Source organism: Salvelinus namaycush, chromosome 31 (genome assembly GCF_016432855.1).
Source record: "Salvelinus namaycush isolate Seneca chromosome 31, SaNama_1.0, whole genome shotgun sequence".
Taxonomy (NCBI): Eukaryota; Metazoa; Chordata; class Actinopteri; order Salmoniformes; family Salmonidae; genus Salvelinus; species Salvelinus namaycush.
The window spans coordinates 3,099,182-3,107,235 of NC_052337.1; positions in this window are offsets into that span (position 1 = coordinate 3,099,182).

An 8,054-nucleotide genomic window follows, 5' to 3' on the forward strand; every position below is an offset into this window, starting at 1 on the left:
TTGAGCTGTTCTTGCCGTAATATGGACTTGGTCTTTTACCAAATAGGGCCATCTTCCATATACCTTGTCACAACACAACTGATTGGCTCAAATGCATGAAGAAGGAAAGAAATTCTACAAATTAACTTTTAACAAGGCACACCTGTTAAATGAAATACATTCCAAGTGACTACCTCATGAAGCTGGTTGAAAGAATGCAAAGCTGCCATCAAGGCAAAGGGTGGCTACTTATAAAATATATTTTGATTTGTTTTGCACTTTTTTGGTTACTACATGATTCCATATGTGTTATTTCATAGTTTTGATGTCTTCACTATTATTCTACAGTGTAGAAAAAGGCAAAAATAAAGAAAAACCCTTGAATGAGTAGGTGTGTACAAACTTTTGACTGGTACTGTATATATAAATATAAATCTCTGTAATCTACTAGCCACATAGTTGGCTTTTGCTAGCCCAGATAAGTTCCAATCTCCCAACCTCAAAACTAGCTACCAAAGAAGCTATTTCAGGCTATCAATCAAGTTAGTTAGACCAGCTCGCTACTCTATCTTAGCTTTCATGCCTGCTGGCAAGGTTGGTTTACTTTAAAAAAGCAAGCAATAACTAAATGTACTGAATAAGACTCAAAGCTTTTTTTTTAAGAACCACCAATCAGGAGGATACAGATAGCTTAAGAAGTATGCTTAGATATGCAGAAAACATAGAATAAGCATAATGATTAAGGCTAGATTGTAGGAAAAATATGTTTCAGGTGTTTGAAAACTTCACAATTCGCAAATGTATGGACAGGGGGGGGCATAATTGCCCTCCAGACCAACCCCAGCCATCCTCACCCTCAGATTTTTGGAGTGCATGATGCCCCTGGTCTTAACTTAAGCAAATGCTTATTAATTATTACAGGAAAATAAACTCACAACAAGATCATTATTTACCAGTTAATGGCAAGCTATTTAGAGAAAATAGCTTACAGTGTGACGAAATAAAAGCAGGGCATTCTGCTGGAGAATTTTAGAACTTGTGTCTCGTTGCTATCTCAGACAGGTAACCATGACAACGGACACAGCAACAGGGTCAAAGTTGAACTTTTTTTCATCTGTCTGAGACTTGGAAACCGACGGTCTACAGACAGTCCACCGGAGTATAAATTAAATGTTGTTTTGACCAGCGACACTTGTCGCATTCTAATTGTCTACAGACATGTCCATAGACAGAGTATAAACCAGCCTTTACAGAAGCCTGTGGTGTGTCGTAATTACATTTCATTGTCTCAACCCCCCCACCCCCTACACACACTCACTCACACACATACTCTCACGCACTCATCACTCACCCACACACACGCACACAGTGGTGTAAAGTACTTAAGTAAAAATACTTTGAAGTACTATTTAAGTTGTTTTTTTGTGGTATCTGTACTTTACTTTATTATTTATATATTTTTTACAACTTTTACTTTTACTTCACTACATTCCTAAAGAAAATAATGTTATTTTTACATGTTCCCTGAAACCCAAAAGTACATTTTCACACGAAAATGGTCCAATTCATGTACTTATCAAGAGAACATCCCTGGTCATACCTACTACCTCTAATCTGGCGGACTCACTAAACACAAATGCTTTGTTTGTAAATTATGTCTGAGTGTTGGAGTGTGCCCCTGGCTATCCGTAAACAAACAAAAAATACAAATCTGCCATCTGGTTTGCTTAATTATTTATGAAATTATTTATACTTTTACTTTTGATACTTAAGTACATTTTAGCAATTCCATTTACTTTTCATACTTAAGTATATTTAAAACCAAAATAATTTTAGACTTTTACTCAACCAGTATTTTACTGGTTATCTTCCACTTTTACATGAGTCATTTTCTATTAAGGTATCTTTACTTTTACTCAAGTATGACAATTTAGTACTTTTTCCACCACGGCACGCACGCACACACACACCGTGTACTACAGTGGTCAATAAACCATTTTGGTCAGTCAATTCTCTCCATTTATCGTCATACATCCAAAGACATCTTTAGGAACTAATTACATGTAGCGAAGGAAAGGTAATTCTGAACTATACTGGTTATTAAACACGGGTTATTAAACACGGGTTATGAAACACTGGTTATTAAACACTTGCATTGCATCATTCACCCACTGGTCTCACAGGACGTGTCCTTGGCTCAGTCCTGGAACACGAGAGAAGATGATGTGTGTGAAGTCTGCACTCTACGGGACTGTTGGAACTATTTCCTCCCTGCAGGGTTTATGGCCCAAATTTCCCTCAGTTGCTAGATCCAGTTGAAGCCAAATGGTTTTGACTGGCAAGAGTTGAACATATTGAGGCCACTGACTAGTTCCTATGGCAATTAACAGGACATATAATATAGAGAACATCATAGCATAGAACTACTTAGCTGTAATCTAGTATTTAATATTGTATTATGATCCCCATTAGCTAGAGCCAAAGCTGCAGCCACTTTTCCTGGGGGTCCACACAAAACATGACATAATACAGAACGCCAACAGGACAGAACTACATAAAATGACACAATACATAGCATTAACAGACATCTGAATGTCTGAATGTATAGACCAACATACTGTACATTTTAAAATAAGAATTCCCACTTTCATATTCTTATGCCTTAGGAATCCATGCAACATGTAGTCATGATAACGGCTACGCTGCAGTCCTCCATTTTGTTTGTTCCTTACTGTTACGACTGCTGGTTCTGCTCCTAAATCTCTCAGAACCAGTTGTTCTTTTGACACTAGTGAGAATCTCACAACATTAGGAACCACCCGTGTCCTCACAAGATGCAATAGCCAAAAGAAAAATCTGTAGTGGTGAAACTGTCACGTCCGTTTGCGATATTACTACAACAAAGATGTTAAACAAAGATGTTAATTCAAACAGCATACATTGTCCCCCCCCCCCCCCCTCTGACATCATCACACGCGATAGAACAACACAGAATATAGGCTACTAAGATTTTTTTAATTACCAAGATGCAGAATGCTTTTCTTTCCCGTTTCAAAAACAAAACAAAAACAATAACAAATGTGCCTGGGGGCGACCAGTGGCGCTGTTTCACCAAATGCAGATCTCAGGTTTAAAAAGGGCAGGTTCTGGTTTTCTCCTTCTGACTTTTACCTCCTCCTATTTTTCATGTTCCTCCCCTCAGTCTCCGGACCCTTTTACCTAGAGAGGATTAAGTTTATGACGAAGGGGAAATGAAAAGAGATGTCATTCCAGTGGACCAATGTGAACACAGGTAAAATGGCTCCCAAGCCACTGCGTACGAGAGGAAATTGAGAATTTGTCCGAGCAAGCTGTGTATGATCTTCTAAAACAGATCTGGAGGTGGAGGAACCCCTGGGTATAACCAAAACCATGTGTTGTACATAGCAGAAAACCTGCCCTCGCTTTTGGCCCTGGTCAGTTTCATGCTTGAATAACATTACTGTTTGAGATGGTAATGTAAGGTTTTGACTCCTCATCTCAGTGACCATGTTTGTATCCTCCTCTCAAACCTCCAGCCTTCAGGCATCTCTTTGCCCTGAATACCCCCCTCCTCCCCACTATCCTGAGTGGGTTGTGCACTATTCCAACTCCAAGCCCTCCTCCTCCACACCCCCCCAACATACATTGATTTACTGAATCCTGTCTTTCCCCCCCCCTTTTTTCTCTCCATAATACCATGTTGTTGCATCTCCCAACTACAATGTTATTTATGTCCTGAGTTTTCAATCCCACGGGGTCCTGTGCTTTAATGAAAGATGCACCTCTTAGCCCCCCCCATCCTTAACCCCACCAGCCACTGTGCAGGGGGTTGAAGCTACAAGCTTGAGATTCCGCTTGTCTTTTGGGCAAGGATAACAGACACAAACCTTGGGGTCAACAGGAGGGAGTTGGAATTTAGATGAAATACGTTCTCTTAGGAAAACAGGTGGGGATGCTTAGAGCTTTAATCAAAAGATGATTGCTTTTGTTTGGCCGTTGTTTTGGAGTCCTCTGTCTAAGACGTAGCTGGCAGAATTCTTCAGCAAAATGAAATACCTGCTTGTCTGAAGATCCTCAAACTGACCCGTCATCCTCGAACCCAGAAGGCACCTTTGAACCTTTTCAGTGAAACAAACTGACTCGATATAATTTGTCTCTCTGTTTGAGATGACAGAGCAAGGTTACCTTTTATAGGCTGTCCTTTCATACAAACTATTTACAGTAAAACAATGAACGTGACTGTGTATATTAAGTTGTGTGTACAGGTGTTTGAAGTCGTTTCATCCCCCTAATGGTAAAAGTTAGGATTGAGGTTAGAGTAATCTCTCTGTCTTTGTGTCTTTGTGTCTTTGTGTGTGTGTGTGTGTGTGTGTGTGTGTGTGTGTGTGTGTGTGTGTGTGTGTGTGTGTGTGTGTGTGTGTGTGTGTGTGTGTGTGTGTGTGTGTGTGTGTCAAAAGTGCCCGGAGTCACCCTGAGCTCCCGGATCAAGGAAAGCTTCCCCAGATCCCAGCAGATGTTCTGCCCACGTCTGAACTCCCTCCAGCCGCCCAAGCTCCAAGCTTTCCTCTCAGGATCTACACTGGAAGGACGAAGGGTTCAGACATCTCTCCCTCTTCTTCCTCTCGGCCATCTTTTTTTGTACATCTCCCACTTCAATCGTCAGTCTTGACACAGCTGTGTGGTTGGGTAACCTCTTTAGGTTGAGTGAGAGACAGCATCTGCATTCATTTAGGGCTGTATGGGCTAACTTGTCCATCTGTAAACCACAAGGCTTTCATGTGTTTGGCGAAGGGTCTTTTTGGCAGCCATCTTTGTGGCAGGAAGTAGCGTGCAATAGCCTGATGTGCAACAGTGGACAACGCCTTTTGTAAAACCCTTAAATAGCCTCAAGAAACCGGACATCTCTATTTGCCTAATCTGTCTGACCTCTGATCTTCCACACAGAAATACACTACTTTAGTGCTGACTTGTCACTGTAACTAAAATCAAAACAACTAATTTACCATTTTGGGGGGCCTTTCACAATTCATATCTCGAAATTCACAACATACTAACTGTCTCCGTGGTGATTATTTTTTTAACATAGGCCTATTTATTTTTCGCAACAACAAACTCACTCATCACAAATTGTAAGCAAACTAGTTACAGTACCTTCTAAAGGTGATGATTGACATCGGAAAAAGAAGGTTAGCTATCAGCTGATCATTGATGTTGATGATTGATGTAAATCTATACCTAGCTCGATTATTATTTTTTTGTACTGATGTACCGGAACACATGAGAATATTTTTTTAAAACCTTTATAGTAAAGCATTGCATGTTTATCATCACATTTGCATAGAAGCGTAAAGCAGTAGAAGAATTACAGAAGTTGAAAAAAATGGGGACTATGTTTGGTAGCATATAAGGTCCGGGAATTTTTTGGGGGGTCCTTTTATAAACGCATTTCATGCAATTCTACGTAATTTTAGATGACTGGAGAATTTGGCAGAATCTTTTATAATACCGCACAAATGATGAATATGACACTAGTCTTGCTTGCCGTATCCCCAAAATGTTTAACATGAAAATGTTGTCACTGCATCAGTGTTATTTAGTCCCTTATTATGACAACGAATGCATATGTTCTGTTTTTAATCCCATTTCCTATAAAAGGGTAAGGAGGCTGCTTTTCAGAAGTGTTGTGGATTGGTTGATGAGCTGGGGTCACTCCTACCAGTTCCTGTTCCTGTATTGAAGTGTTGTGGAATAGTTGATGAGCTGTGGTCACTCCTACCAGTTCCTGTTCCTGTATTGAAGTGTTGTTGAATGGTTGATGAGCTGGGGTCACTCCTACCAGTTCCTGTTCCTGTATTGAAGTGTTGTGGAATAGTTGATGAGCTGTGGTCACTCCTACCAGTTCCTGTTCCTGTATTGAAGTGTTGTGGAATAGTTGATGAGCTGGGGTCACTCCTACCAGTTCCTGTTCCTGTATTGAAGTGTTGTGGAATAGTTGATGAGCTGTGGTCACTCCTACCAGTTCCTGTTCCTGTATTGAAGTGTTGTTGAATGGTTGATGAGCTGGGGTCACTCCTACCAGTTCCTGTTCCTGTATTGAAGTGTTGTTGAATGGTTGATGAGCTGGGGTCACTCCTACCAGTTCCTGTTCCTGTATTGAAGTGTTGTTGAATGGTTGATGAGCTGGGGTCACTCCTACCAGTTCCTGTTCCTGTATTGAAGTGTTGTTGAATGGTTGATGAGCTGGGGTCACTCCTACCAGTTCCTGTTCCTGTATTGAAGTGTTGTTGAATGGTTGATGAGCTGTGGTCACTCCTACCAGTTCCTGTTCCTGTATTGAAGTGTTGTTGAATGGTTGATGAGCTGGGGTCACTCCTACCAGTTCCTGTTCCTGTATTGAAGTGTTGTTGAATGGTTGATGAGCTGGGGTCACTCCTACCAGTTCCTGTTCCTGTATTGAAGTGTTGTGGAATAGTTGATGAGCTGGGGTCACTCCTACTGTCACGATCGTCTTCGTGAGAGAGAGTGGACCAAGGCGCAGCGTGTGCAAAATACATCTCTTTTATTTTAGAGAAGGAAAAAACACGTAACGAACACAATTACAAAACGAAACAAAACAACAAACGATCGTGAAGCTAAAGACGTAAGTGCAAACCCAAGCTACAAACGTACAACATAGACAACTACCCACAAAAGCCTACTGCCTATGGCTGCCTTAAATATGGCTCCCAATCAGAGACAATGAATGACAGCTGTCTCTGATTGAGAACCACTCTAGGCAGCCATAGACATAACTAGACAACTCCACTCTACTCTGCCCCCATAAACATACAACACCCCTAGACACTACAAAACACATACATTCCCCTTGTCACACCCTGACCTAACTAAAAAACATAAAGAAAACAAAGAATACTAAGGCCAGGGCGTGACAGTACCCCCCCCCCCCCAAAGGTGCGGACTCCGACCGCACAACCTGAAAATAGAAAGGGGAGGGTACGGGGTGGGCCCCATCATGGCGGCGGCTCGGGTGCGGGACGTGGCCCCCACTCCACCGTTGTCAATACCCGCTTTGGTAGCCTCCTCCAAATGGCCACCCTCCAAATTAACCCCACCGGACTAAGGGGCAGCACCGGACTGAGGGGCAGCACCGGAATGAGGGGCAGCACCGGAATGAGGGGCAACACCAGAATGAGGGGCAACACCAGAATGAGGGGCAACACCAGAATGAGAGGCAACACCTGATTGACTGGCGGATCCTGGCTGGCTGGCTCTGGCGGATCCTGGCTGGCTGGCTCTGGCGGATCCTGGCTGGCTGGCTCTGGCGGATCCTGGCTGGCTGGCTGGCGGATCCTGGCTGGATGACGGCTCAATGCTGGATGACGGCTCTGGCTGGTCATGGCTGGATGACGGCTCTGGCTGGTCATGGCTGGATGACGGCTCTGGCTGGTCATGGCTGGATGACGGCTCTGGCTGGTCATGGCTCGCTGACGGCTCTGGCTGGTCATGGCTCGCTGACGGCTCTGGCTGGTCATGGCTCGCTGACGGCTCTGGCTGGTCATGGCTCGCTGACGGCTCTGGCTGGTCATGGCTCGCTGACGGCTCTGGCTGGTCATGGCTCGCTGACGGCTCTGGCTGGTCATGGCTCGCTGACGGCTCTGGCTGATCCTGTCTGGCGGAAGGCTCTGGCTGATCCTGTCTGGCGGAAGGCTCTGGCTGATCCTGTCTGGCGGAAGGCTCTGGCTGCTCCTGTCTGGCGGAAGGCTCTAGCGGCTCCTGTCTGGCGGAAGGCTCTAGCGGCTCCTGTCTGGCGGACGGCTCTGAAGGCTCATGGCAGACGGGCGGCTTTGCAGGCTCATGGCAGACGGGCGGCTTTGAAGGCTCAGTACAGACGGGCAGTTCATGCGGCGCTTGGCAGACGGACAGTTCAGACGGCGTTGGGCAGACGGGCAGTTCAGGCGCCGTTGGGCAGACGGGCAGTTCAGGCACCGTTGGGCAGACGGGCAGTTCAGGCACCGCTGGGCAGACGGCAGACTCTGGCCGGCTGAGACGCACTG